Source organism: Gossypium arboreum, chromosome 2, assembly GCF_025698485.1.
Source record: "Gossypium arboreum isolate Shixiya-1 chromosome 2, ASM2569848v2, whole genome shotgun sequence".
In the NCBI taxonomy this organism is placed as follows: Eukaryota; Viridiplantae; Streptophyta; class Magnoliopsida; order Malvales; family Malvaceae; genus Gossypium; species Gossypium arboreum.
The window spans coordinates 90,009,370-90,019,614 of NC_069071.1; positions in this window are offsets into that span (position 1 = coordinate 90,009,370).

Below are 10,245 nucleotides of genomic sequence, written 5' to 3' on the forward strand. Positions count from 1 at the left end.
CAGACACGGGCTAAGAAACAATCGTGTGTCCCTATTTTGAATCCCTACACAACCTGAGACACGGACGTGTCTCTTAACCGTGTGAGTCACATGGCCTTGCCACACGGCCGTGTGACCTCTGTAGTGTTGAAAATTTTCAATGTTTTTTGAAAAATTTTCTAAATTTTTGATTTAGTATCAACTTGTTTCTAACACATATTTAGGGCTTCGAGGGCTTATATAAGGGACAATATGTAAGATTTGACTTGGTTTTAATATGTTTATTTGTAACACATCTAACTCGTATCCATCGCTGAAATAGGGTTACGAGGCATTACCGATCAATTCATATTATTCACATACATTTATGCATTTCAATATTAAAATACATTCATCTCAATCATATTGTCCCTTCTAAGGTCCTAAGAGACCTTAAAACATGATTAGAAGTGGTTCGGGACTAAACCGATAACATTCAAAAACTTTGAGAAAGTTATAAAATTTTCAAACTTTAAAAGGTCACATGCCAATGTGAACTCACACGGTTATCAGACACGCCTGTGCCAAAGGCCGTCTGAAAACAGGGCATACATATTGACCTGTACCACATGGCCAAAGACACGCTTGTGTGGCAGGCCTTGTGAAATCTAAGGGGGTTATTGACTTGGGTCACATGGCCGACCACACGTCCATGTGCTAGCCTGTGTGCCACACACGGCCAGTAGACACGCCCATATGTCTAGGCTGTGTCAAAATTGTAGGGTATAATGACTTTAATTCGAAGAGTACCTCGGGGGACACACGGCCGTGTAACATGACCGTGTGTCGCACATGGCTGAGACACACGCCCGTGTCTGTGCCCGTGTGGACAAAAATAGGTCATTTGCAAGGCCAATTTGCCACCCTTTTCTCATGCTCACCTAACATCAAAATGGTATCATTTCATCACAAATATGGGCAGCCAAAAACATGTGAATTCATAAACATTTCATGCCATTTCATAATCAACCATTTCACTACTTAAATTCTCAACCAAATTCATAACAAAACAATATACCAAAATCATTAAACTTGCATAACTTCTAAATGCATTTCATCATCACCTTATCACCTATTTCATGCCACAAAACTTACCATTTCAACATCATATAATCAAGCCACAACATATCATCATTCCAATCTTAATACTCCAATTTACAACTAACCAAAATAGCAACCACCTATCATACCAAAACAGGCCAACACTTAAGGCATTATATACATCTCATGTATCACATGTTAAACCCATAATTCAAGCCAATTTAAATGGCCATATCCACATCAACATTTACATCATTTGTATGCCAAATCTAATGGATACTTTTCATAACTCAAAACATATCAAAATGACTCTAGCCTATACATGCCATATACCATATATACAAAGCTTCAAAAGTACCAACAAGTAGTCGATAGTGTGATGATGGTTCTCGATGATTCATGATGTCTGAGCTAGTTTCAAAAGTCTATAAAACATAGAAAGAACACACAAAGTAAGCTTTAAAAGCTTAGTAAGCCATATACAAATAAAACCATCATATGAACATTTGCATATCAATTCAAATATGTTAAGCATAGTTAAGCACATATATGATCACAAACCTTTCTCATGGTACGCACATTCAATTTCACAATTAAATTCATTAATTACTTCTCTTTTCAATATTCGTATAAATCTTGTACGTATCTGAGTCGTTTTAACCCATTAATACATTATTTCTCGACTTGTCTTTGCCCGTTGAACCATTCAGCATCGTTAAGGATACTCGGATTCACATAAAGCTCGTACAATGGCATACCCCAAATATGGTTATACATATTATCACATATCAATGCCCCTGTCCCAAACAGGGTCTTATTTGAAATCGATTAACGATGCCAATGTCCCAGACATGGTCATACATATTATCACATATCAATGCCACTGTCCCAAACAGGGACTTATATGAAATCAATTAATGATGCCAATGTCCCAGACATGGTCTTACATGTAATCACATATCAATAACCTAATGTCATGATATCTGTGTAACATTCAGAATTAGGGCCTAGTCGGAATAGTGGTTTTGAGACTATAAATCCAAAGTAGAAATAATTATTTTATGATTCTCATGATTGCATGCTTGTGTGAAGGTTTCATTAAGAAATTCTATTGATAAAGTGTCTAGTTTGATATTTCGAACTAAATTGCAAAAGTTGCAAAATATGAGTTCTAGAAGCTTTAGGCATGAAATTTCCATGGACTATTAATTAGAGGTCCTTAAATAGTAATTTACCCAATTTCTATAATTATGGAAAAAAAGGGCATGAATAGGAAAAATTTGAAAGAAAGGCCTTAAGGGCTTTTTTGTCATTTGGTTAATAAAAGAATAAAAAGGAAAAAATAAGTCAAAATTGTGTTCATCTTCTTCATGTGTGTGATGAAAATTTGAAGAGACATAGCTAGGGTTTTTCCTTCAACTTTCAAGCTCGATTTGTAAGTACTCACTAGCCCCGTTTTTAATGTTCTTTATGTTTTTGAGATCCTTGAAGCATGATCTACCTATTTCTAGCCTTATTTTGAGTTAGGGCTCATGTTTAAAAAGTGACCCATATGTGACATGCATGTATTTTTATGTTTAATGGAGGAATATAAAAGTTTGATGTATGATAAACATCTTTTACTAAGTGTTTTTTCATGAAAACACCTAAAAAGGGACCTTTTTTGTAAAAGGTCTAAAATGAGTGGTAAGATGTATGATTTAATGATAAATGTGGGTTGCTATGAATATGTCATAGGTTCAGCTATGCTTGAGTAACAAATAAAATGTACACATTTCATCTTATGAGCCCAGGGACAAATTTTCAAATATATAAAAGTTTAGGGGTAAAATTATAATTTTTCCAAAATATAGTTTTTAGACTGATTTGAATAATGTGATGATTAAATGAGCTGAATTAGCTATTATAGATCAAGAAAAATAGAGTCTGGACTTGGACCGGGGAAAGAACAAGATTTTAGACTAAATCGAATTAATTGTCCATATTTGGTACCGAGGTAAGTTCATCTGTAAATAATGCAATGATATATCATGTTTTAATATTTTATTAATGTATGAGTCTCTATGATTAATTATTATGACAAGTGTATGAAAGATGTTATAGTCTATGAGCATGACATTGTGAACGAGTTCGACGAATATTAGATATCAAGAAAAACCCTATTCAAACCTTAGGAATAATTTAGGATACAATATGACATGTCAGCAGGAACTATGTGATTATGAGCTCATGAAATTATGTGTATATGTGATTATGTGAATTCGGGTGCTAGTCTTGTACGTTCTACCAGTGTCTGCGTAGCCCGACATGTGTTGCAGGTACCTGTCAGCTTGTGTGAGCAGCCCGAGTAGTTACGTCCTGACTGTCAGCTTGTATGAGTAGGCTCGTGATTAGCTCAAGAGCGAGCAATGTGTGATTGTGATATGAGGTAGCATGTAGCTACGTTAGAAGCACTATGTGCAAGCCTTCCATGTATCTGATAGTATTTCGAGTGTTAAATGGGTAAACCTATGAGTTATTCGACAAGTAAGTCAATGATGAGAAAATATGACAATGTGTTACGAGTCGGTACATGTATGTACGAAAAACTCATATAAATGAGCTCGCTATGCGATGAACTTTTGGTAAGATTGGAAATGTGTATGTCTACAAATTTAAGTTATGCCTATGAATTCATAATGACACATATGTAAGCCATGTTATGTCAATGTTATTTATGTGTATATATATATGTGATTATGTTGATATTTATTTGCATGTGAACTTACTAAGCTTTATGCTTACTCCCTTCTCTTTTTCATTTTCTTATAGTATCGCCAAGCTAACTCAGGGATTCAAGGAAGTAGGAGGCTCGATTACACTATAAATTGGACATTGGGTATAGTTAGTCTCAATATTTTAAGTATGACATGTATAGGGACTTGGTCCTTTTTTAAATGTCATATTGGTCTAGCCAAATGTGTTGGCTTATGGTAATACTTGATTCATTTTGTATATGGCCATGTAATATGGTTCATATTGATTATTTGGGTTGTAACCCTAATCAATTATGCATGCATGCTATGTATTATGCTTGACGTGATTGCTTGTGGATGAGATGTGTGGCAATTGGCACATGTGCTAAATGAATGAATCATGGCTAATAAGTATTACCAAAACTATGGTATAATTGACTAAATTGAAAGTAGGTTTAGCATAATGAATGAATATGAAATTGGTGTGGAATGCCATATAAAAGCATGATGGTTAGGATAAGAGATATGTTGACATTACAAAGGCATGGGTTAATCATGTTTATGAGTATTTGAGTGATTAAATATACTATGTTGCATTCCATCAAAGATGAATGAGTGAATGAGCATTTAAGGGTGTCAAAGTGGCTTAGAAAATAGCCTCAAAGTTGTCTACACGGGTAGACACACGGGGGTGTGTCTAGGCTGTTGTGACACACGATCTGCCCCGTAGGTGTGTGATCCAGCTGTGTGTCCCCTGCACCCTATCAAATGCAGAATAGAGTACTCAGTAGCAAACACATGGGTAGAGACATGGTCGTGTGTCTTAGTTGTGTGAAAGACACGGCCGCAAGACATGGGTATGTGCCCAGGCCGTGTGAAGTCTTGTAAAACCCCTAACCCGTATCCGTCACCAGACTAGGTTTAAAGACATTACCTGACAATCGAAAACATTTTACAAACAATTCATAAACATCATCCATAATTAAAGTCATACATAACAACAAAGTTCCCTTACATAGGTCATCGAGACTTTAATCATGTTTTAGAAAGGGGTCGGGACTAAACCGAGCACATACAAATTTTTTTGAAAATTAAACATTTTTCAAAGTTGTACAGGCCACACACCCGTGTGAACAGGTCGTGTGCCTCACACGGTTTTAAACACGCCTGTGTGTCTAGGCCATGTCAAAACAGGGCATACATACTGACTTGTGCACACAGCCACAAGACATGCCCATGTGCTAGGCCATGTGAAAATTAGGGAGGCTATAAAATACGGGTTATAAAATTTCATTTTTATTTCGAAACATTCATTCACATGCACATATCATAAAGCAATAGATCAAGAACGCATAATCAATTAGTCTTACAACCTAATAATCGAATATAAACCATGTAACACCCCTTACCTGTACCCGAGGCTGGGATAAGGTACGAGGTGTTACCGGACAAACATACAAACATTAAACTAAAATATGGGCCATAAAATTTCATTCATATTTCAAAGCGTTCATTCACTTACACATAGTCCCTTATTTGAGTTTACGGAGCCCAAAACATACTTTAGAAAGGGTTCGGGACTAAATTGAGAACTTACGAAAATCTTAGAAATTTCATGCTTTAAGGCTCCACATGCCCGTGTCCCAAAGTCGTGTTCCATACACGGCTGAGACACATGGTCGTGTCTCTGCCTGTGTGGAATATACCTAGGCTATTTTCCAAGCTTTGGTTAACATTGATCTCTTACACACTTATACAAAATCAAAAGCATATAACATGGTATTCATTTAATGATTAAACATCCTCAATTAAACCACAAACATAGCATTTGTATGTCATCATACATGTGTCTCTCATACTCATTTTACCTTGTTTATTATAGTACCACTTATACATTTATGCCAAGATTATCATCTTATCAAATATCTTCAGCTTAATCATCAAGCATTCATATTTAAAGCTAGATCATATCTTTATAAAATACCACAATTCAGATGCGCAGAATAACAAGTTTGCCTGAAACATTTCAATTCAATTCCATACCCAACAAGCATTACATTGAGACTAGTCATATATATATATATATATACATGTCATGATACATAACATTCTCTTTCTGTTTTCTTATAAACACATATCATTTATTTCATTACATCAATATTTCATATACCATACTTTCCATGTATTCCACAAATATTTATTTTTCCTCCTCCTCCTCTCCATTCCACATCCTTAATGTATATAGCATTCTTGTAAGTACGATTTCACAATTTACTAATAAATGCTCACATCAAATTGTCCACACAAATCATAGTCACTTAATTATTTATAATTCGAGCTACAGAGCTCCACATTAAGATCCGTAAATTTTTACTGAAACTAGACTCATATATCTTTCCACCATTAAATTTTCATAATTTTTGGTTTAGCCAATTAGTACAGTTTATTCATTAAAATTTCCCCTGTTTCACTTTCTGATAGTTCTGACCTCTCTTCACTAAAAATTAATTATATCACAGTACAGAACTCGGATAATGTTCTTGTTGATTTATCTTGAAAATAGACTCATTAGGTATTTAAAAAAAAATTGAGCCTCTAATTATTTTTCTCCAATTTTTTTTGATTTTCCGAAGTCAAAACAGGGGATCACGTAATCATTCTGAACCAGTCTCACAAAAACATAAATATCTCAAAATATAGAACTCCTTTGCTTGTTCTGTTTCTTTTATATGAAAATAGACTCATTAAGCTTTAATTTTATATCTCATTCAGTCTCTGATTCAATTTCTAGTATTTTTTGGTGATTTTTCAAAATCACATCACTACTACTGTCCAAAACAGTTTTATTGCTAATTCACTCTTTCACACTTTCTTTGTATTAACCTCATTTTAACATACATATCACAAATCATTTTCACCGCATTTCATGCATCACAAGTATAGGCCCATGATCACAAGGTCACCATAAAATCATTCTCATGTATAACTTACTTGTTGATAACCTTACCACATCCTGGTCCTTAATGAACACATCATTCACATAACCAAGTTCCTGCACTTATTTATCACAAAACTCACAAAGCAATACATAGAGAGTCTCCCGTTGAACACTTTGAATCAATCCTCGATACTTGGTGGTTTCAGCACATAGCTCCACCCATCATATAGTTCGGCTCTCTTGTACACATGGTGAACACTTAGTACCACCCATATGACCTAGCCAGTTTATCTCGTAGCTCTCTTGTCTACTTGGTGTCCTTCACCTAGAACCACGCATGCGACCTAGCTACATATATCCCGTAGCTCTCTTGTCTACATGGTGCACACATAGCATCACCCATGTGACCTAGCTACATCATAATGTATCGTAGCTCTCTTGTACACATGATGTGCACTCAGCACCATACATGTGACCTAGCTACATACCATCTGTATCATCCAATCTTTCCGAAGGTTCAACCGGGATTTCTCTCTCTTTTCCAACAAGTTCACCAATCAAGTAATTATCCACAAACATATTTCCAATATTATTATAAAATATCATAATACAAGTAATAGTGATGTATTACTTACATATAAACTTACATCTCATTTAATATCAAGGCAATAACATTAAATTACACATTGCCTTATTAAAAATCATATGAACTTACAATTTCTCATAATATCCGTAATCATAGAAATCACATTTATGTATGATAATTCAATCCATTTCATGTACCATACACATATTTTAAATCAATTCATAAGTGGGCACCATAAACATTTAATTTAACATAATTCAATTAATTCACTAAATTTAACTTTCAAATATAAATTACAAGACATTATTGTTGTATTATTATCATACCAACTTACATACTTTCAACACCTCAGAAATCATAGTAAATATATCAATTTTACATTGAAAAATGCATAAATTAATGCTTATTATACATATGAACTTACCTCGAAACTAAAACGGGCATTTTACCAACGTTCCCAATTTTCGATTTTTCTCTCATTCTAGGTTCAAATCTCATTTTTCAGGATCTAAAACATCATATTTTACTTATTTAATTAATGTACTATTCAAAACAGTCCTTAACTCAAACTTTAGAAAAATTACAATTTTGCCCCTAAACTTTTGAATATTTACGCTTTTGCCCCTAGGCTCCGGAATTAAACTTCATCCCTTATTCTTATGTTTCATGGCGTGCTGATCATTTTTGCCTTCTATGGAAACATCAAATTCTCACTCTAACATATACTTATGACTATTAGGTATTTTTACCGATTAAGCCCTTTTGCTCGTTTTCACTTAAAACCGAGTAGCACAAGTTGTATCACATAATTTAAAACCTCATATTGTATCATAAAACACCAGAATACACAAATTTCACCTATGGGTATTTTTCCAAATATGAACCCTAGGTTGAATTATTGCTAGCATAAGCTAAATCAAGTTACGGGACTCAAAAAACGTAAAGAACTTGAAAAACGGGGTTAGAACGGACTTACTATTGAGCTTGGAGAGCTTGAAAACCCTAGTCATGGAGTTTCCCTTGGTATACACGTCCATGGTGAAGAAGATGAGCAAAACTGGCTTTTAATTTTGTATTTTAATTCATTTTACCCCTAAATGACCAAAATGCCCTTACTACTAAACTTTCCAAAAATTCCATCCATGTCCAATTTTTGTCCGTAACTTAGAAATTGGTCAAATTGCTATTTAAGACCTCCTAATTAATATTTCAAAGCAATTTCATACTAGAAACTTCTAGAATGCAAGTTTTGCAACTTATTCAATTTAGTCCCTAACTTCAAATTAAGCACTTTATGCATAGAATTTCTTCACGAAATTTTTACATAATCATGCAATCATATCATAGACCTCAAAATAATCATAAAATAATTACTTATATCTCGAATTTTGTGGTCCAGAAACCTCTGTTCCAACTAGACCCAATTTTGGGCTACTACAAACCATATTACATGGCTATATATGATTTAACCATAATAAGCCAATACGTTTGGCTAAATCATACTAACAACTATCATACAGACTAAATCTCTACACATTCCACTCACTTGAAAACACTTGAAGTTTATCGACGCTTCACATCAACGTTTTGATAGTGTGATGCTGCTTCCAAAAATCTCTAACCCTAGCCAACCTGCCAATACTAAAAGAAAGGGAGAGGAGGGTAAGCTTTACGCTTAGTAAGTCCATATGAAATTAATAAGCAATTTACCAATATGTTTCCTTAGGTAAAACAACTATAATTACACTTTTATTCATATTCTGGTAAAGCTATCTACTTGAGTCATAGTCGGTAATTTATTTATAACTTGAGCTACAGGATTCCAAATTAAGATCCGATACTTTTCCCAGAAACTAGACTCACATGTCTTCTTACCATAAAAATTTCAGAATTTTTGGTTGGGCCAATTAATACAGTTTATTCATTGAATTATCCCCTATTTCGCGGTTCAGCAGCTCTCACCACTCTTTACTAAAATTTAATTATCTTTTGATACCAGATTCAAATGAGATTCTTCTTTTTTCTAAATATAAATTCAATAAGGAATTCAACCATCTAAATTATTTTCCTTAACTATGTTTTTACAATTTTTAATGATTTTTACAATTCAGAATAGGGGATCACAAAATCAGTCTAAACCAGTCTTTCAAAAATAAAAATATCTCAAAATACAGAATTCCTCTGTTTGTTCTATTTCTTTTATATGAAAATAGATTCAATAAGCTTTAATTTCATCTCTCATTCCACTTCTATTTCAAATTCTACCATTTTTGGTGATTTTTCAAAGTCACTCCCCTGCTGCTGTTTTAGACTGTTTATCCCAAATTTCATTCATTCACTAAAATTTCTTATTATCAACTTTCAAGATAATACTTATCCATATTCATCTTATCAAAAATTCAATCACATATCTAACTCATAATTCAAAACTCATATATTCATATTCCGGTATTGTCCCACCTTTTTTTTTTGCATTAAATTTTATTTACCAAAATTGTTTCTCCCAGTAAACAATTCGGAAAGTAACAATATCCGGTGGTTTTAGTACATAGCTCCACTTTCCGTAATTAATGCCCAACTTAGTGGTATATGCACATAGCACCACACTATTGGGCTAACATGTAATTGTGGCATACGCACTTAACGCCACTTTTCAAATTAACATGTATAATTGTGGCATATCCACTTAGCACCACGTTACATGTTTAATCGTGGTATATCCACTTAGCAACACGTTAATGAATCGTTATATGTAACCGTGGCATATCCATTTAGCACCACGTTACATGTATCAAAATGTGTAATCGTGGTATATCCACTTAGCACCACGTTACACGTATAACCGTGGTATATCCACTTAGCACCACATTTTTCCATTCCGAAGGTTCAACCGAGATTTCCTCATTTAATCTCAATTCATCAACCAC